Source organism: Eubalaena glacialis, chromosome 3 (assembly GCF_028564815.1).
Source record: "Eubalaena glacialis isolate mEubGla1 chromosome 3, mEubGla1.1.hap2.+ XY, whole genome shotgun sequence".
NCBI lineage: Eukaryota > Metazoa > Chordata > Mammalia > Artiodactyla > Balaenidae > Eubalaena > Eubalaena glacialis.
The window spans coordinates 126,958,666-126,980,610 of NC_083718.1; the positions used below are offsets into that span (position 1 = coordinate 126,958,666).

General features: G+C 36.0%; 1 protein-coding gene and 1 pseudogene across 1 annotated transcript in view; one reads left to right on the plus strand and one right to left on the minus strand.

The window, feature by feature from the left end:
- Positions 1 to 21,945, minus strand: part of DNAJB4 (DnaJ heat shock protein family (Hsp40) member B4) — a 40,180-nt gene that overhangs the window by 10,119 nt on the left and 8,116 nt on the right. The gene's annotated exons all lie outside the window — the stretch shown is intronic.
- On the plus strand, positions 10,860 to 10,959 carry LOC133089221 (U6 spliceosomal RNA; annotated as a pseudogene).

Below are 21,945 nucleotides of genomic sequence, written 5' to 3' on the forward strand. Positions count from 1 at the left end.
GACTTAAATATGACTTTAGCTGATTATTTTAACTTTTTTTTTGTAGTATACAAGAGTTAATAGTTCAGGCAAACTAATAACTTCTGAAAGCTTCATATCTGATTTTAGTTACTTCAACTAAAACAGAATGAGATCTGCCCTCCCCACTCCTAGGGTCACTATTTAAAGAATTCTTGTGCTGCTTCAGGAAAGACAGGAGAAAGTATCAGGTTACAGACAGTAAAAACTCATGTTTCTTTTAAGACTTTAACTGGATCAGCTTAAAATCTGGATATGCTATTTATGAGGCATAATATGAGAGATATTTTTTCTTTTAAAAACACATTTTCCCTAATTATAAATATAAATACTCATTGAAGATTTTGGAAAACACAGAAAGAAAAAAGAATAAAATAAAAACCTTACTGGGCTTCCCTGGTGGCGCAGTGGTTAAGAACCTGCCTACCAATGCAGGGGACACGGGTTCAATCCCTGGTCTGGGAATATCCCACATGCCGCAGAGCAGCTAAGCCCGTGTGCCACAACTACTGAGCCTGCGCTCTAGAGCCCGCAAGCCACAGCTACTGAGCCCGTGTGCCACAACTACTGAAGCCCGCGTGCCAAGAGCCCATGCTCTGCAACAAGAGAAGCCACCGCAGTGAGAAGCCCGTGCATCACAATGAGGAGTAGCCCCCACTCGCCACAAGTAGAGAAAGCCTGAGCGCAGCAATGAAGACCCAGCGCAGCCAAGAATAAATAAATAAATAAATAAGTAAAAAACAAAACAAAACAAAACCTTCCTATCATACCACTTTAGGTAATCCCTGCTAAATGTTAGTGTGACATAAGAAAATGTCAAAAGAATTGTACAGAGCACTGTATTGAATATCTTAAGTCTGTAAAAATTAAAAGAAAAAAAGAACAGTTATGAGAAAAAGTAAATGTACATGTATGTTTAGAATATAATGAAAAGGTGATGATCACATGTTAACCTTTAAAAATATGGGAACACCTACTCTATACACCAAGCAGCCTTACATTAATGATTCAACAAAATGTTCCTCTTTGTGCATTTTGACAGCTAGGATTTACTATTTCTCAAAACTCTCTAAAAACACCTTGGTATAGAAAGGTTTCGTATTTATCTAGCCTATTTACAGGTTACAGAGGTTTGTCAGCTATTCAGCAAATTTTTTTAGTCCCACCAAGGAATAGTCAATGTCAAAAGATAAACTTTCAAATCCAGAAAACTTAAGGAAAAATGCTAATATCCAAAGTCACCTTAAGACTCCTGCTTTTTAAAAAAGCATATTGCAAGTTGGAATCCAGTGCAATGATCAGCATTGAGAGTAGAGTAAAAATATAATAAAAATCATCTATTCTGGAATTAATTTCCAAGAGAGTTCCTTTAAATATCCATTACCAAAGAACACTGGTATAGTAATATGAAAATTCTGAATTGTTCTGGTGGGTAATGCTGGGAACTAAAAAAACCAGATTCTTATCTGATTCAATCATTTTCAGAGAGCTAGAAATATTATCAGGACTTGACATATTAACTGATTTCAGAACCCAAAGACTAGATCTTTCACATTTCTGAAAAATGCATTACATGTTAACAAATGGAAAGAAATCTGGCTCTTCACACATAGAGAAGGGTGATAAAGGATTTTCATATTTTTTCAAATATCGTAAGCACACAAAAGGATTATAGTAGTAGTGTTGAAATGCAAGAATTCCCCTCAACTTGGAAATTCCAAGTTAATAAGGAAGAAATTATAGTTTTAAGACTTTAAATAGTAAAATAATCTAGCTAGGTTTTGGTAAAATAATCTAGCTAGGTTTTGGTAAAATGAGCAGTGTAAATAATTCTTTCAAACATTTGGGAATGGTTATTTAAAATGATTTTAGAAGCACTGTAAATATCATACCTGGAAATTTCTTCTTAGAAAATAATTCAAAGAAAAAATTATATATACAAATATACCCATTGCAATTACACGCAATAGGGTAATGAATCAATGTGGTCATTATTACACTACATAGTACTTGAGAGACATTTTACTCTTACATACATTTAAAAGTTAAGGGTTTCCCTGGTGGTGCAGTGGTTGAGAATCCGCCTGCCAATGCAGGGAACACGGGTTCGAGCCCTGGTCTGGGAGGATCCCACATGCCGCGGAGCAACTGGGCCCGTGAGCCACAACTACTGAGCCTGCGCGTCTGGAGCCTGTGCTCCGCAACAAGAGAGGCCACGATAGTGAGAGGCCCGCGCACTGCGATGAAGAGTGGCCCCCGCTTGCCGCAACTAGAGAAAGCCCTCGCACAGAAACGAAGACCCAACACAGCCAAAAAAAAAAAAAAAAGTTGAAAATCCATTACACAATCACTTTACATTCAATCTTCTTCATCCAAGTTTGTTTGAGATGAATGTGGGTTGTTTTTTTGGGGGGGGATGGGGGGGCGCAAGAGCAATTGTCACCCCTGTAAATAATTACCATGACAAAAATAGAGTGTGTAAAGCAAAGAGTAATGGCAGCCTGTAGGGAAAATGGAGCAGAGATGTAAGCAAAGCTCATCTAATAAGTGTGCTTTTAAAAGTAAAAATAAAAACAAAACCAAAAAAATTACATAATAATAGTCTATTTGAAACACTGTTTAAAAATCACATAAATCAGTGCTTATTTGATTTTATAGGTATGTGTATGTGTGGCAGAAAATTCGAAGAGAACAAAAACTAACTTGAGTTAGGAACACCCTTTTTTTTTCTTTAATTTCTTTAAGGCTGCTATATTTTTAACAAGGATATGAAATTAGTGTTTGTATTTCTTTATTTTTATTACTCAAACATTGATGAGATTGTTCCATGAAAACACAATTCTCTTCCCTTTATTAAAAGAAAATTACAAAGAGTGAGATTCTTTTTAATGTTTACAGTTTACAAGGTCAAGTTCTCATGCTGGGGTAGAGGTGGTTCATCTCTAACTGAAGGACAAGTTACAATGTATTTTAAAGAAATGATTTTAATTTTTTCAATCAAATCATAAAACTTAAGTATGTTTATTATTTTGTTTATAAAAGTTAATAGCAACAAAACTTTTGTGCTTAATAATATATTTGAGGGAAGTGTATCACTCTCTTTTAGGGAGTCGAGGGCCAGAATTAAGTAAATATTCTAATGACATTACATTTTATTTTTAATAACTGTAATAAAACGTCCTTATTTGGGATATTATGCTTTAATAATAAGTACAGAGAAATTATTTTTACAGAAGTATGTGTCCTTTCTGATTTTATCACCACAGTTTAAATATTAAACATGTTTAGATAATGAGAGCTAAAGATAATAGTATTTTAACTACAAAAAAAAAACCTGAAAGTATATAACTAGTCATTCAACTGATACCATCTTCACCTTCTACTTTGGCTTTATTCACAGACAATAAAAAAGTAAGTTTTATTTCTCCAATTCACAAATCATTTCTCAGTTATAATAAAATTAGTACAGAGAAAGACAGTAAGCCTTCTAGAGTCTCAGAAGAAATTACTATTAAAATTTAGATTATCATTGCAATACTTGAAGACAAATGATTTCTAATAGTTTACCGATGTTCCTGCTGAAAACTTTTTCTGTCAGTATTTAGTTCTTAACTCGGTACATTCAGACCTGAAATTTCTCATTTAGTATTAATATTAGTAAATTATGACTTCCATTCCCTGATACTTCTTATCCAAGAATAAGCTGAGGCTCTTTTATACCTTGTTAACAGTGCTTGAGATATTTGAATAGTCGTTATAAAATCTGCTAAGGTGCATCAGGGAATATTGACAGTGTAGTAGGTAAAAGCACAGACTTTGGAGACAGACTGCCTGTATTAGAATCCTGGCAACACCACTTACTAGTTGTGTGGCCTTGGACTTAACTGTTCTGTGCCTCAGTTTCCTTATCTGTCCAATGGGATTAACATTAATACCTACTTTGCAGGGCTGTTATGAGGATTAAATGAGATAAATGTGTGATGCATTTAAATGTGGATAGTGCAGTCCATGCAAGTGTTAGCTACTATAATGATAACAATGATTTCATCATATGAACTAGAAGAATTTTTTCCTGGAAAAATGATTACTATACCGTATGTATAACAAAATGCCCTTATTTACAAGCATACACATCCACTCACAGAAAAGCTATCCAACTAAGAAGAAATGGCTTTTTCCAAATATTCCAGTTATTTTCTACTTACTCATCTTGACTCTGTTAAATTTAGAATCATTAAGACATCATATAGGTAGCATCCATTGTATTCAAATGCAGTGTATTTCAAATACCGTAGTCAAGACAGTGTGGTATTGGTGAAAGAACAATAGATCAGGAAAGGCAAAAAGGTCAATAAAACAGAATAGGGAGCCCAGAAATAGACTCATATAAGTAGAGTTAACTGATCTTTGACAAAGGAATGAAGGCAATATAATAGAGAAAAAATGTTCCAAATAGTGTTTGAACAACTGGACATCCACCTGCAAAGAAATGAATCTAGATACAGACTTTATACCCTTCACAAAAATTAACTCAAAATGGATCCCAGACGTAAACATAAAATGCAAATGATAAAAACTCCTACAACATAGGAAAAAATCTAGATGACCTTGGGTTTGGCAATGTTTTTTAAATATGATACCAAAGGAACAATTCATGAAAGAAAGAATTCATAAGCTGGATTTCATTAAAATTACAATTTTCTGTTGACAAAGACACTGTCAAAAGAATGAAAAGGCAAGCCACAGACTGGAAGAAAATATTTCAAAAGACATATCTGGTAAAAGACTTATCCAAAATACATAAAGAACTCCTAAAACTCAACAATAAGAAAACAAACAACTCAGTTAAACAATGGGTTAACATTTTTTAGACCTTAACAGACACCTCACCAAAGAAGATAAACAGACGGCAAATAAGCAAGCATATGAAAAGATGCTCCATAATGTATGTCATCAGGGAAATGCATATTAAAACAATAAGATACCATAACACACCTACTAGAATGGCCAAAATCCAGAACACTGGCAATACCAAATGCTGGCATAGAACAACAGGAACTCTCTTTCATTGATGACAGGAATGTCTTCCACTTTGGAAGACAGTTTGGTGATTTCTTACAAAAAATACATCCATCATGTGGTCTGGTAATCGTGCTCCTTGGTGTTTACACAAAGGAGTTGAAAACCAATATCCACACAAAAACCTGCCCATGAATGTTTATAGCAGCTTTATTCATAATTGCCAAAACTTGGAAGCAACCAATATGTCCTTCATTAGGTGAATAGATAAACTGTGGTAAAATCCCATTCAGGCAATGGAACACTATTCAGCACTAAACAGAAATGAGTTTAAAAAATAATAAATTTAAAAACAAGAAAATAAAAAGAAATGAGCTATCAAGCCATATAAAAACATGGAGGAAACTTAAATGCATGTTACTAAGTGAAAGAAGCCAGTCTGAAAAGGCTACATACTATATAACATTTTGGAAAAGGCAAAACTATGGAGACAATAAAAAGATCAGTGGTTGCCAGGGGTTAGTGGAAAGGCAAGGATAAATAGGTGGAGTACAGAGGATTTTAAGGTAGTGAAACTACTCAGTATAGTACTGAATGGTAGGCAAATGTCATTATATATTTGTCCAAACCCATGGAATGTACAACACCAAGAGTGAAACCTAATGTAAATTACGGACTCTGGGTGATAATAATGTGTCAATATAAGTTCATTGTTCCATCTAGTGGGAGATGTTGATAATGGAGGGGGTGGGGTATGCATGTGTAGAGGCAGGCGGTCTATGGGAAATCTTTGTACCTTCCACTCAATTGTGCTGTGAACATAAAACTGATCGAAAAAATACAGCCTATTTGTCAATTTAAAAATAAATGGATAAAAAGTTGTTTATATTTTTAAAATATGTATCTTTGATTTGAGAGTCAGAAAATCCCTCCAGCCTTGATTTCTGCTGCTGCCTCATATACCTCAATCGTACTATATTACTTGAAAGATGCCCAGGGAAAACTATTATTTATCACTGAATCTTCAATTCCTACTAGTGGACTAGCATAAAGGGGCTACAAATGTCTAAAGTATAAGTTAAATAATAAATAAAGACCTAAGAATTTCAACGCTTGGTTCCTCATCTCAGCTCTGCTATTTAGTAGGTAATTTAGGCAAATCATTTAATTTCTCTGAATTCCTAACTCAAAAATGTTATTGTGAGAATCAAATAATATGCATGAAAGCACTAAAATTTATATGATGACATATACATATAAGTTGTTTTCATTATTTTAAGTTATACAAACTATTCTGCTACCACTTGAAGGTCTACTGACCAATCATCTCTCTTTACTGAGGAAATTTTACTTGGTATAAAGCATTAGAGTAACTACCAGAATCACCCTCAAAGGACTCAGGCATCCTCTAAGATCATGCCCCTTGCCATGTTCCCTTTTCAGACTTTTATCACTGAATTTTAGTCTCTTAGTATTAAAAAAAAACTGTGCTATGTCTTCTCTGTAATAGTAACATTTATATATTAGTTTACAGTTTATCAAACACTTCCATATGCTTTCTCATATGTAATCTATATATATGCACACACATCTGATACTGAAAGTAGTGATAAGATTTCAAAGAGCTTTTCAATGGCTAGCAATTTAATAGTGAGTTAAGATATTTTAAACAATACTTAAATAGACATTGTTCCAATATTAACATAAGGAGTACTACCAGGCTGGTGTCCTAATATTTGGCCTGCGTTTTAGATAATACCTAAATAATTACATATAATCAAACTATGGCCATCTAATAATAGAATATATTTTACCTCTACATTTTACACTTTCCTAAAACTCCTTCCAGCACTGAGGAATCATTATCATAGATTTCTTATAGCAAATTGCTTGACAGCTAGTTTGGAACTTAGATTCTATATTCTCATTCCTGTGGAAAGGCTTCAAATTTTGAGCATAAGTTATAAAACCTAAAAATTTTGTCATGGTTACAAATGCAACTTTAACTTTAGGGAAAAAAATTAAAAATTTTTGAAAAGATTCATATCTTACTCCATCCACGTTACAAAACAGAAAAAGCAAACTTAAGGCAAGTGTCTTTAAGTCATTAAATACCATCTACTTAAAATTAAACTGTTCTGGAAACCCTGTCTTTTTTCTTAACTATAAATGTCCTTCTTTGGGTAATTACAGTAAGTTGGACTTGAATTTGGAATTAGGCAGTCAATAATAGCATGTGAGTGCCCATTTTATAGTATCTGATGGGTACTACAAAACTTGTTTTAAAAGATGGCTATGACCATGGGGAACATTCTCCATTAATAAAGTATCTCAGTCATTCAGCAAATGTTTACTGAGTGCATACTATGTGCTATAAACTAGACAGACAACATCCTTGCTCTCATTCAACTCATATTCTGGTGGGAGAAGACAACCAATAAACAAGTTAAAAAAGAAATAATAAAATTTCAGATAATTTGAAGTACCTTAAAGAAAAATTTTAAATGTTGCTAAGACAGAGATGGGAAGTGGCTACTTTAGCCAGGGTGGTGAGGGAAGCCCTCTCTTTTTAGCTCCCTTTTAAAGATTATACTAAAAATTTGGCACTAAGGTAGGTAGTTATTTTGGCTAGAGGAAAAGAAGAAAGTCTGGGTATCATACTTTAAAAAATATAATGCTTTCAGAAAAGCAAATGGGCCAGTAAGGAGTTCTTAATGACCTCTTTGATTCTATTATCAAGAAGAGATGTATTCAGCTCTCATCATCTTTTCCATTTATTCCCATTCCCCATGTACAAATCTGTACATATCCCTTCAAATCTATAGCTGACAATCAAATTAGTTTGATACAAAGACAGTAAACAATTAAAGGCCAAAACAGGTGTTATGTAACTATTATAGGAGTAAAGGGACCATTGAGACAGAGAGGAAAGAGCATCAAACTTGGAATGAGATTTGGTTCCAGTATTCTTAGTTTTGCTACTCAGCATTTATACAAAGTTCTGGAAAAATCAACTATTATTCCCTTATTCTCCAAAATGAATAACATCATCCACCTCATTAGATTGACATATAGAATGAGATAATATGGAAAGGGCTTTACGAAAAGTAAAATACTATACAAATGTTAATTATATGCTCATTTTGGGCAGAGTGGTGGGGATGGGAAAGGTTTCAGTAAAAAAAAAAATGTGAGGATCTTGAAAGATTGATACAATTTAGAAAGAAAGAGAGGAAGGGGGAGGGTTTGTGATTTGGACCAAGAACACAAAGCCCAGAAGCAAAAAGCAAAAAATCATTTGATACGGTAAAAAGAATGGTCAGATTAAATCGTATGATTTAGGAAGGCTCACTGTAGGAAGCTGACAGATAAAAGTTATGGTCAGATTGCTGAAAGTTTTGAATGTCATTTTTTTACTTAATGACTGCTCGTTCATGTTCTTCAAAAAGTGCTAATTTGTTAGGTCTTTGAAATAAATTTTATTCAAAAGCTTGCTTCATTTCTTAAGTGTCAATTTACTTTGAAGCTAGTGAAATTACTTTTTTAGTTCTCTTAGTAAGCTAGTGAAATTAATTCTTATTAAGGTAAAAAATTTCATTAATATTTGTAAGCTTCCAAGAGCACCAGTAAAAGATGTCAAACTAACCTAAAAAGTTGATAGGAAGAAGAGCTTTATCAATCATAATTCTCCTTGCAATACTGTCTATACCACCTAAATTTCCCAGTACTTTAATCACTATCGTTATATTAGTAATTCCCAAGTTTTCAAGTTTTGATTCTGTGTCATTGCTTTTTTTTTTTTCTTGTGCCAGTCTTCTATTTTATTTTTATTTTTTTAATTATTTAAAAATTTTGGTGTACTATATGTGTACTTCAAATTTATTTATTTATTTATTTATGGCTGTGTTGGGTCTTCGTTGCTGTCCGTGGGCTTTTCTCTGGTTGCAGTGAGTGGGGGCTACATTTTTTTAAAATTTATTTATTTATTTTTGGCTGCCTTGGGTCTTCATTGCTGCACACGGGCTTTCTCTAGTTGTGGGGAGCGGGGGCTACTCTTTGTTGCGGTGCACAGGCTTTTCATTGCAGTGGCTTCTCTTGTTGTGGAGCACAGGCTCTAGGCGCGCAGGCTTCAGTAGTTGTGGAACGCAGGCTCAGTAGCTGTGGCACACGGGCTTAGTTGCTCCACGGCATGTGGGATCTTCCCGGACCAGGGATCGAACCCATGTCCCCTGCACTGTGGGGACTACTCTTCATTGCAGTGCATGGGCTTCTCATTTCTCACTGCAGTGGCTTCTCTTGTTGTGGAGCATAGGCTCTTGGCACACAGGCTCAGTAGTTGTGGCACACGGGCTTCAGTAGTTGTGGCATGTGGGCTCAGTAGTTGTGGCGCACGGGCTTAGTTGCTCCACAGCATGTAGGATCTTCCCAGACCAAGGCTTGAACCTGTGTCCCCTGCATTGGTAGTTGGATTCTTAACCACTGTGCCACCAGGGAAGTCCTTCACTGCTTGATTTTACAATACTTTTCCTGGCACAAAGCACTATAATAGAATTTACACATTCAATTTGACCAATTTAACAGTATTTACCAGAAAAAAGATTTAAAAACAAATTTTTAAAGTACATGCCTTTAAAAGAAATAAGTAAAATAAAATTGCTTTAATCATTTTATAAAAAATACTAGAGTTATCTGGAGATACCCAGGCATAAGAAATATTTTCTGCTTTTTAAAAAAGCATTTCCTTTTTGGGGAGTGTAGAACTGATTTTATTCTGTGGTGATACTAAAAAGTTTCCTAATAAAATAGCCCAATAATAACTTGCCCTTCTTTCTAACCCTCTTTTATAAGAAGTCACTGAAAAGCTTACCACAGGACTAATGAATATACAGTGAGCTAATCTCATACTTTCCTAACATTTTAGAATTACAGTGTTCTGGGACTTCCCTGGTGGTCCAGTGGTTGGGACTCTGCACTTCCACTGCAGGGGGTGTGGGTTCAATCCCTGGTGGGGGAACTGGGATCCTGCATGCCCTGCACCGTGCCCCCACCTCCCAAATTTTTTTAATTAAAGAAAAAAAAAAGAAAGTGTTCTGTACAATATTTTTCAATATTGAATCAGAAAGCCAAAAGAAACTATAGAGTTTCTAGGTCACTTTAAATGGGTGTTGTAAATTGGTATTTGATTATGTTGAAAGATCACATAACCTAGAGCAGTGCTGTCCAGCAGCGAGCTACAAATAAAGTGAGCTACAAATGCAAGCCACATATGTTACTGAAACATTTTTATAATCCACATTTTAATAAAAGAAACGTGAAATTTTAATAATGTATATATTTAACTCAATAAATCTAAGATATCATACACTGCAACATGTAGTCAATTAAAAATTATCAATAAGATATATTTTACAATTCTTTTTTTTGTACTAAGTCTTCAGAATCCAGTGTTAATTTTACACTTACACAACATCTCAGTTCAGATAGCCACATTTCAGGCACTTACCTTCATGTGGCTAGTGGCTACTGTATTAGACAGTGTAGATCTAGAGGTTCCTTCCAATTCCCAGTGCTATGATCCAACTTTTCAGAAACATTAACCTATAAACTTAAGTATATCATACATACACATCTCTGACATGCACATTTAGGGAAAACAAAATCTTAACAGATGAATATTAAAGAAAAGTTCATTTCTGGGAATTCCCTGGTTGTCCAGTAGTTTGGACTCCATGCTTAGGTAATTAAGATCCCACAAGCCACGCTGCATGGCCAAAAAGAAATTTTTAAAAAGTTCACTTTTACTTATAAAATAGTATTCCAGTGCTGACTTCAGCTGTACATATAATTGGCATAATACAGAGAAGATTAGTATGGCTCCTGCCCAAGGATAACATGCAAATTCGTGAAGCATTTTATATTTTTAAAAAAGATAGAGGGAATTCCCTGGCAGTCCAGTGGTTAGGACTCCAAGCTCTCACTGCTGAGGGCCCAAGTTCAATCCCTGGTTGGGGAAGTAGGATCCCACAAGTTGGGGGGCGCGGCTAAAAAAAAAGATAAATATGTGAGGTGATGGATTTGTCAATTAGAGGGGAGAAGTCCTTTCACAATGTATACATATATCAAATTTTCACAATGTACACTTTAAATATCTTACAGTATTGTCAATTACATCTCAGTAAAGTTGAAAAACAAAACATCCCATTTTTCATCTGCAAAAAAAGGACTTTTTGTGAGGACTTTTTCAAAGTAATACTTTACTTTTAGGGTAAAGTAGTGGGGATGGTTCTGTTTACACATGCTCACTCAGTATATGCTTTCACAGTGTTGAAAGTAAAAGCAACACTGGGAAATGAGGAATTTATGCGATTTTCACTTTATTCTTTTCTAAAGTTTCTCCTCTCACAAGTAGCTAGGGAAGGCATCAGAATCACCGGGAAAAGTTAACTGGCGGCCAGAGAGAGCAGTCTGTGGCCAAAGTGAAACCAAGAGCTCCTCAGGGTAAGACAAGTAGTAGAGGGAAAAAAAATGATTGTAGCCCAGAGGTAAACCAGGAAAGGAGAGGATAAGCTGCTGTTTCGCCAAACTGTTAGGCTCTTAGGCAAGACTGCAATAAACTGATTATCTCGCAAGTTTGTTTACCTCTCCAACTGTTTACAACTCAATAATATGATTTATTTTATTTTTTTTTTGGCCGTGCTGCACGGCATGCAGAACTTCCCCAACCAAGGATCGAACCATGCCCCCTGGAAGTCTTAACCACTGGACCACCAGGGAAGTCCCTAAAATGATTTATTTTAAATTTAAATCAGTACCTAACCTTAACTATGAAATACCTTTATAACATGTTGCATCTGTGAAGGCATAAATAATTAAACCTCTGCTACTGTGGAGACTAAAATATGATTCAAAGACTTTATTGCAACCTACCAAATATTAAGAATTAGGACATGTATAAAATAAGCCAACCTGTTGTATAGTATCCACCAACTGCTATAAAATTAGGCCATTGACTGCCTAACTCCAAATACAATGAGCCCAAAGTACTGTAATTGATTAAAGGAGGACATTTATAGGTAAAAGAAAAAAGTAGGATTTCAAGAATAATTTAATTTTAAATGGATAGGTTTTAATGTTTGAGTTTTTAATATTTTAAAATATAGCCTTTTTATTATCTAGGCTAAATCAGCAAGTAAAGGCAACAGTTACTGAGATCAAAACAGTCTAAGTCATGATCCCTTCCCATACAATATAAACATTAAAATAGTACCCATTGTCTATTGCTGCTTTCCCCATACACTGGCAGAGTTGAGGAGTTGTAGCAGAGACTGTGTGGCCCACAAAGCCTAAAAATTTACTGTTTGGCCCTTAAGAGAAAATGTTTGCCAACCCCTGCTTTATACAAATTATCCTTTAACTGGAGGGAGAGGGCAGGCTAAAGCAGCAGTGAACACAATAAAATTTTGTTATATCTAGCAAATTAAAAAAAAAGTTTTCACTGTAAACACTTAAGCTTATAAAACATCAGCCTGGCTGATGGTAAAATAAAACTTGTAAACTAAAATTCTCAACCTGGGCATGTTCGCTAAGGGGACTATATTAGAAAACTTAGGGTAGTGAAGTGAGATGTTTATCAAAAGAGGGGCACGCTGTCTCAGTATCTCCATTTATGATGAGACCTATATCCCCCACCCCCCGACCCCTTAGTGTGACACTAACGGACACTCAGGTTTGGAAACTACTGATTTAGACACAACTCAGAGCTTTTATTAGCTTGAGAAAAAACAATTTGCTTTCCTCTTAAATCAAAAGGATAAATTTTGTAAATGGGGGTTAAAATGGTTTCAATTTTTATTTTAACTACAATTTTAGAAAACCACATGCTGGAAATGTAAAGAATATAAAGAACAGAGCTTAGTACCTTGTAGGAATCTAGATGGTCATTCCAATTAAAATTAGTCTTGCTTTTTTATTCCCATTGCAAAGATAGAAAAACACAGTGCTCAGAGTGTAGCTGGAACATTGGCACCCCATATTTGTTTATAGAATAAAAGTCTCCATATCAATATAGTGATTAATATTAATGCCATTGAGCTGAGTCATGCAGTTTTTAAATTATATTTGCCTATCCCCAATTTCTCATTTGAATCTAATAGAACTAATCATACCTCTAATCATACCTCTGTACTGTTCAGCTTGACCATCTAACTCATCACTCCTGGCCATAAATGACTTTGGCTGGTTCCCAAAGTCAAATTTACCCTGTCTCATTATTTAACATATTTATGTTCTATAAAGTTGCGTGAATGCTGAATTAGTAAATATTGAATCATTGCCCCTGAGGGAAATGCTGGGTTAAGTCAACTCATGAACACATAACCTTGTTTCCCGTGTTTTTCTGTAATGAAGACACTTCATTTATTATAACACTGAACTCATGGTCAAATAGCAGTGTAACTCCTACCTGAATGAAGCTTATCTAACACATGTATTCCCTCCATAAGGCACATCACAGACTTCTTGTGCTTAGGAACGTCAGACAGCACCTCAGCACCACATTGAAACATCTCTTTAAACAGTAAAATCACCAAAAAAAAAGGCACGAAAATGCAAAAAATGCAAAAATGCACTAAGTAGACTATAAAGACTTGTTAATGACAGCTGAAATAAGAAGGCTAAGCACTGCCTTGTTGGATATCAGCTGGGAACATAAGACAAATTTTTTTTGCTGCTCTGCTCATGCACATGCAAATGGCCAATAAAGCACCCTGAGTACTAATTTCAGGGTTACAAATAAATTTTAGTGAGTGGGCAAATTTGAAAGTAAAGAACTGGTGAATATGAAGGATCAACTGTATGATGATGTACTACTACTGATAATCTAAATTAATTATGATCAGTTAAAAAATTATTTTTAAGCAACAGCAAAATGAAAACTACACAGTCACCCAAAGTAATGTCTTTAAAGTAATGTTTCTTTGGTATGTATAAATTGAGTGGGGTGTGTATGTATGTGTGTATTTCCCTCTTCCCCACTCCATACTCAGCTTAGTACTACTTCGAGACTCAGTCTCTAACTGGGCAAATCTGATCCCAACTTGGGTTAGGTTCTGCTGACCACAAGTTTCCACATTTTTCTCAGTATCTCTACCACTTATCACAACTACATAACCATCTGTTTGCTTATGCCCTACTCACTGGGTTGTAGCCTCCCTACAACCCAGTTTTTTGGGTTTTTTTCTTTTTTTAGAACATTTTCCTAGTATAAGGCCTTGTTATACATTGCTGTTCAATTAACTTTTACTGAGCGAATAATTCAATGAAATGAGAAATTACAAGGACCTAAAGTATGATGACTATGATATAAAAAGACAAATGGGCAAATTTAATAGAGGTAGAATACATACAATTTGCCAACCAACTTTATGTGGGGGATTTGGAAGGATTTTAGATTGCCCTGGTTTCTTCTTCTTCTTCTTCTTCTTCTTATTTTTTTTTTGGCCATGCGGCTTGCGAGATCTTCCCCTACCAGGGACTGAACCCAGGCCACATCAGTGAAAGCCCGGAATCCTAACCATTAGGCCAAAGGTATGCAGAGCTGTGTTACTAATAAAAGTATAGAATACAGGAAGAGTACATTTGAAGAAAAGATGAGTTCCATTTAGTTTCCTATAACCTCTTCATCTATGCTACTTCTTTATTTTTTTAAAAAAATATTTATTTGGTTGTGCCGGGTCTTAGTTGTGGCATGCGAACTCTTAACTGTGGCATGCATGTGGGATCTAGTTCTTTGACCAGGGATCGAACCCAGGCCCCTTGCACTGGGAGCACGGAGTCTTAACCACTGTGCCACCAGGGAAGTCCCTATGCTACTTCTATACTTGGAAAATTTTATTGCTTGATAAAACTACATTCCTAATTACTACCTGTGTTGGAATAACTTGTTCCAACTATAATGTAAGATCATACAGGGCAAGGTTTATTTACTTTTTGACTCCTAAAAACCTAGCACAACAATATTCAATTGAATTGAATGTGGATGAAGATGTCCAGGAGACAGTTGGATATTCTAAACTGGGGCTTAGGAAAGAAGTCTTAGCTGGAGACAAAGATTTAGAAAAGATCATAACACAGGTGTTATTTTAAAGGGTAGAAGAATAATTTTTGAAAGAATCAAAGACAGAACTTTGGGATACCAGCATTTAGGGGACACATCAATCAAGAGGAAAAAATGAAAAACACTAAGAAGGAAAAATCAGAGATCAACCAGGTGAGAATGGTATGGCAGACACTATTGATTATGAACCACACAGCCATTCCTATCTTCTTTCTGGATAACAGATATCTAGTTTCTTCCAGAATAGAGTAATGAACTCAAGGAAGGTCAGTGCCTCCGCCAGCCCCTGGGGAATGACTCATGGTTAGTTTAAGTCAATCATAGTAATCACATTTCCTTTTGCCAGTGACTGGTGTAGGGGTGGCCAATGAGATGTAAGGGAAATGCTCTGGGGAACTCTGGGGGAGACTGTCTTCCCTATAAAGAGAAACCTACCCCAGAGAAACCCCAGCACTGACTTTCTGCTTTGGGATGATTAAAATACGGCGCTTGCTATCTTACAATCCTGAAGGTAAACATCTGTGACACAGTGAGAATGCTAGAGTACAAAGAAAGCAAGAGCCTGGGTCCTTGATAGTGTTGTTACATCCCTTAATTAATATTAGAACCATCTATCATTGGTCTTATTGTTAAAGAAATTGTTACTTGGAGCTGAAAACATCTTGATATCACTGGTGTCCCAAAACCAAAAGGAGGACAGTGTTTCATGACGGATATAGGAAAGTCAAGAAGGGTGATAGAAAAGTACCCACTAGAGTGAGAATGATTTTTGTTTCAGTAGTTATAGCTAATCACAGTAAGCACTCAAACATTAACTATGTGCAAGCATTATTCTAAAACTTAACACATATAACCTCATTTAATCTTTCACCAACAATCCTACGATATAGATGGAATTGTGGGCAATGAAAGCAAAAGCCAGAATCCAGTGAATTGAACAATAAGAGAGATATGAAAATGGAATAGTAAATTTAAGCTTTTAAAGAAAGTCATCTGAGGGAAGAAGAGAGAGTTGTAATAAAGTAGGGATAAAAAGGTTTTAAGATGGTCAAGTGAAGGACATTCCTGGTGGTGCAGTGGTTAAAAATCCGCTTGCCGATGCAGGGGACATGTGTTCGATCCCTGGTCTGGGAAGATCCCACATGCCGCAGAGCAACTAAGCCTGTGCGCCACAACTACTGAGCCTGCGCTCTAGAGCCTGCGAGCCACAACTGCTGAGCCCACGTGCCACAACTACTGAAGCCCACAGGCCCTGGAGCCTGCATGCCACAACTACTGAGCCCACGCACCGCAACTACTGAAGCCCGTGCTCTGTAACAAGAGAAGCCACAACAGTGAGAAGCCTGCACACCACAATGAAGAGTAGCCCCCCGCTTGCTGCAGCTAGAGAAAGCCCACGTGCAGCAACAAAGACCCAATGCAGCCAAAAATAAATAAATAAAAATTAAAAAACAAAAGATGGTCAAGAGAAGAAAAAATATATAGAGAGGAAAATGAGATATATAAAAATACATACAAATACATAAGAAAAGAAGTAATTGCTTAATTAAGGTCTCAGAGGAAATAGGAGGGTTTGGTGCCAAGATTGGAAATAGATGAAATTTGAACAAAATTAGAAGTAGGGCTCTGAGATTAAGAGAAAATAAATAAGGAAAACATTATAAATTTGAAGGCAAGAGGACTAGGAAGACTAAAAAGTTTATAGATGCTATCAATCCTCTTAAATTTTTTTTTTTTAAAAAGGACATCTGCAACTAAGGAGTTGAGAATAAAAGTAGGGCATTTGCCACAGAATGGTAATGGTTTGACATAGCAGTTATGTGAACTAGGAAGGAAACTAATCAGAAACAAGTAAAGGATTACTAAATCTCACTGAGGACCCAGCCAAAACCAGAAACCATGATAAGATGAATCAATATTCATTTTATTCATTTCTTCATAAACATTTTATTAAGGGTTTTCTATATGCCAAGGCACCTTCCTAGGTATTGGGGATAAAAGATGAACAAAAATTCCTGCCTCATATACTTTACATTATAATGAAGAAGATATAATTTAAAAGATTTTTTAATAATTAAAAATATTTTTAAAAATACTATATGGAATGTTAGATGGTAGTAGGTACTAAGGAAAATAAAGTAGGAAAGGGAAATAAGAGAATTAAAATTTTAGATGGGGTGGCCAGAAATGGCTTCACAGAGAAAATAAACATTTGCACCACGACCTGAAAGACGAAAAGGGAAAAGCTATATACATATGTGGGGGTCATTCAAAAGCCTAGAGGTGAGGGAATGACAGGCATCTTTGAGGTTTGGTTATTTAAGAATGATGGGGTAGGGGTTGGGAAATGGTCAGAGAAATAATAGATGTCTAGATGGTGTAGAGCCTTGCAGGCCGCTAAAGACTTTGACTTGAATTGAGGTAAGGTGAGAAGCCACTGGAGAGTTTTATGCAGAAAAATGATGGGATCGCTTTGGCTTCTGGAGTAGAGAAGCATGGTGGGCAAGGATGGAAGACTAATTAAGAATGTATTGCAATAATAGTTCAGGTGATTTGGACCATGATGTAGCAGAGAAGGTCCTACTCTATTTTAAAGGTAGAGTCAATAGGATTTTCTGATGAATCAGATGTGGAATGTGAGAGAAATCAGTAATGACTTCAAGGTTTTTCAGCTTCAGCAAGCTAAAAGAACAGAATTGCTATTTACTAAAATAGGAAGACAGAAGAGCTACAGGAGGAAATTGGAGAGTTCAATATTGGACATAGTAAGTTTAAGATGCCAGTTAAGCTTATAAATGGTAATGTCTAATAGGCATTTGGATGAGTTTGGTATTCAGAGAGGCAGTACAGAGGGAAGACAAAATATCAGTAGAGGTGAACTTTAAAACCACAAGACTAAAGGAGAGTATACTAGAGTGAATGTAGATAGAAAAAAAAAAGGGTCCAAGGAGAGAGTCCTAAGATTTACAAATATAGTAGTAACGATAACTATTACTAATAAGGTAAGGCCTCTCAGCCTCAGGAGATGAATCTTAATTATTCAAAACCAAGTATGATACTTGCTAGAGTAAGCCAGTGATTCAGCTCTGAGCAGCACAAAGTTAATCCAGTGAGCATCCAGAGGAAGGAGGTAGTAGTGTTTCCTTGCTTTTAAAGGGAAGAAACTTTCTTTTTCCACTTTACAATCATGCCTGCATAACACTGGGAACTGAGGCAACCATTATGCAATCATTAGGGGCACTAAGCCACATGCTGAGGATGGCAGAGAGCAAAGATGAAAAAAATATGGATACCTCTTGTATTGTTGAGCTGCTAAATCAACCAGCCCTAGAGTGACTCTGCACCTGGACTTTTCAGTTATTATTTAATAAGGATTTTCATTACTCATAGGCAATTGTATCTGGTTACCATAATCTCATTTAATTTTCATAACAATGCTTAGAGCACAAAGAACAAAATGAGACTCAAAAAAGATTAAACATGGCCAGGTTAAATAACTTGGCACATAGGTAGCAAATGGTGAATTGAAGCTTAACTGACTCCAAAGTCTATTTTAAGTGGTTTAGAGTAGATTTAAAGAGTGGACATAACTGAAAGACAAAGGGGAATGGGAGTTGAGAATTCTTGAAGTGACTGGCAAATAAGGCCAGGAAGTAACAGAGATTGAAAAAAAAGAGAAGTGTCAAAAGACTAGAAGAACAGAAGGAATACATTAGTAAACAGGCTATTAGAATAATAAGAGGTCTTCTTGAGAGAATATTGGAATTGAAGATTTTTATTGTTTGAGTAGTCTGGATGAAGATTAGATGTAGGCCGTAGCTATGAGTAGGGAGGAAATTGCATTTTCAGTGGTCAAGGATTGATTTAATATTTACTAGCATCTACTATGTGACACATTATTTTATGCACTTAGGATACATTGGTGACTAAAATAGACCCTGTGGAGCTCACACTATGGTGTGAAAAACTGACAACAAACAAGTAAACAACTAGAAGTTTGGTGTGTACGGAGTTTTGGGCCAGCATAATCAGAGGCACTCAGTGGTATCTGATTTTTGATGAAGTTCCCTGGTTGTAGCCGGGCTAGCAACTGAGGCCTTTACTCATAGAGTTACAAATAGAACATTTTACTCAGGGTTACAAACAGAACACAAGAACTGAATGACAATTAGGATGACAATGACTGGCAGTTATGTAATTATTTCAAATAATTTTACATACTCACACTAGGAAATAAATGTTTAAATGAATGAGTGGTCTGATTAAGCTTCTGCCATTCCAACTCTTCAACCCATTGCTTAATAAATTACAGACTATCCTTTTTTATTTCTTCAAAGAATTTTTTTTGGCCACACCAGGCAGCTTGTGGGATCCTAGTTCCCTGACCAGGGATCGAACCCAGGCCCTTGGCAGTGAAAGCGCTGAGTCCTAACCACTGGACCGCCAGGGAATTCGCTAACCTTTTTTAGAGTGATGCAAATTATGATCTGAAAACAAATATAGAGTCTTTCCAAAGTGATTCATGGTTTCATTCAACATTCACTCACTAGAATAAGGTCCATGAGGATAAGGATATTTGTCTATTTTGTTCACTACTGTATACCTAACACCTAGAACAATGCCCAACATTTTCACTGAACTGAATAAATGAATAGATTAATAAGCATCCACTAGATGCCAGGTAGTATATTCATCTCAAAAGTAAATAAGGCAGTTCCTAACTGGTCTCCAGGGCAGAAATAGAGACACAGATATAGAGAACAAATGTATGGACACCAAGGGGGGAGAGTGGCAGGGGGATGGTGGTGGTGGGATGAATTGGGAGATTGGGATTGACATATATACACTAATATGTATAAAATGGATAACTAATAAGAGCCTGCTGTATAAACAAATAAAATTCAAAAGTTTAAAAGTAAATAAGGCAGTTCCTGCACTTAAAGACTGCACCATTTAAAGACTCTAAAATAAAATCTCTTGACCTTCACTTATATCAAAGTACAGTTAAAAAAGCAAGGTTGTTAAGAATCTAAAAGTAATACCTGTCCTGGATAAAAGGAATTTATTGTAGACTTCATATGCTTTTATACAGTTTTTTTTTTTTAATTTATGTTTTTTTGGCAGCATTGGGTCTTAGTTGCTGCGTGCGGGCTTTCTCTAGTTGAGACAAGCGGGGGGCTACTCTTCATTGTGGTGTGCGGGCTTCTCATTGAGGTGGCTTCTCTTGTTGCAGAGCACGGGCTCTAGGTGCGCGGGCTCAGTAGTTGTGGCTCTCGGGCTCTATAACGCAGGCTCAGTAGTTGTGGCTCACGGGCTCAGCTGCTCCGCAGCACGTGGGATCTTCCGGACCTGGGATCGAACCCGTGTCCCCTGCATTGGCAGGCGGATTCTTAACCACTGCACCACCAGGGAAGTCCCGATATGCTTTTAAATTTAGAAAATAAACTACCATGCTATCTTGAAAATTTAGTATTTGTATTATTAGGTACTATAATTAGATAATCTGTTATGAAGAATATTATGGTTAAGTCACAGGAAAATAGTAATTTCAGATACTTAAAACTTTTTTATTCCTTCTTTTCCTTCTCAAGTCCTTTCAAATACACTCTTTTAAAAATGAAGTGAGAATATTAGTTAATATGAAGCAACATAAAAGAACAATCAGAAGGCAAATTCCAAAGAGATCACTGCTATAAATAGAGACATGGAAATGCAGGACAGAGAAGCAAAGTTCCACTAAAAACAACAACAAAATTGTATGCCAAGTGAGTTTTATATCTCACACCCACCCATCTTCAGTTAAGGATTTCATCGGCAAAGATCCTCCATCTTCTAGTAATCTATCTCAAAAAATAAATGTGAGTAAAGGCAGATGTCCTGATTTTAAAAATCAAGCTGTTTTTGGTTGTGCACAGAGTTTTCTTCCCCTTGTACCTAAGAAGCAGAAAACCTCCATCTGAAACTTAACCCAATCACTGCTGCTTCAAAGAGAACTTATTTCATGAAATAAAGAGCACTGGATTAGGAATCTAGTCTTGGCTCTAGTCTTGCAATTAATCTTGTCACTTTGTACATAGCACTCAAGCAATCTGGGTCACAATTTCCTCCATAAAATGAAAGAAATGGACTAGATGATCCTCAAAGTCTTTCCAAGTTCTTAGGAAAAGTTCGAGTGAAGCTAATCTTCTGTGCCACCTAGCCTCGAAGGCCCCCAACATTCGTAACCACATATTCAACAATTTATTTTTAGCTCTAGCTTTGCAGCAAAATAAGTATGATTACATATAAAACTCAATTCAATATTTATCAGGCTTCTACCAAAAGAAAAGCACTAAGCCATACTAGGCAAGCCAAAGAGTAAAAGCCAGTCCTTGACCACAGCCCTCTCTTACACAGAGGGGAAACGGGAAAGGACAGATCTTTCTATTCAGAACATTTGCTACAGTCTAGCTGGGGAAACAAATTTTAAATCAGCTTAATTATGCAAATACTTATTAAATACTTTTTGCATAAAGAGTCAGTTTTCAAACTTTGATGAGCATAAGAATCTAAGATGCTTTTTTTTTTGGCCATGCCCCTTGGCTTGCAGGATCTTAGTTCCCCAAGCAGGGATGGAACCCAGGCCCCTGGCAGTGAGAGCGCCTAGTCCTAACCACTGGACCACCAGGGAATTCCCCTAAGACATTTAAAAAAATGTAATTTCCCATAAAAATGATTCACTACATCCAGGTGGGGCCCAGGTATCCACATTTTTTTTTTTAAACATGCTTACAAACTTTATTTTATAAATGTAT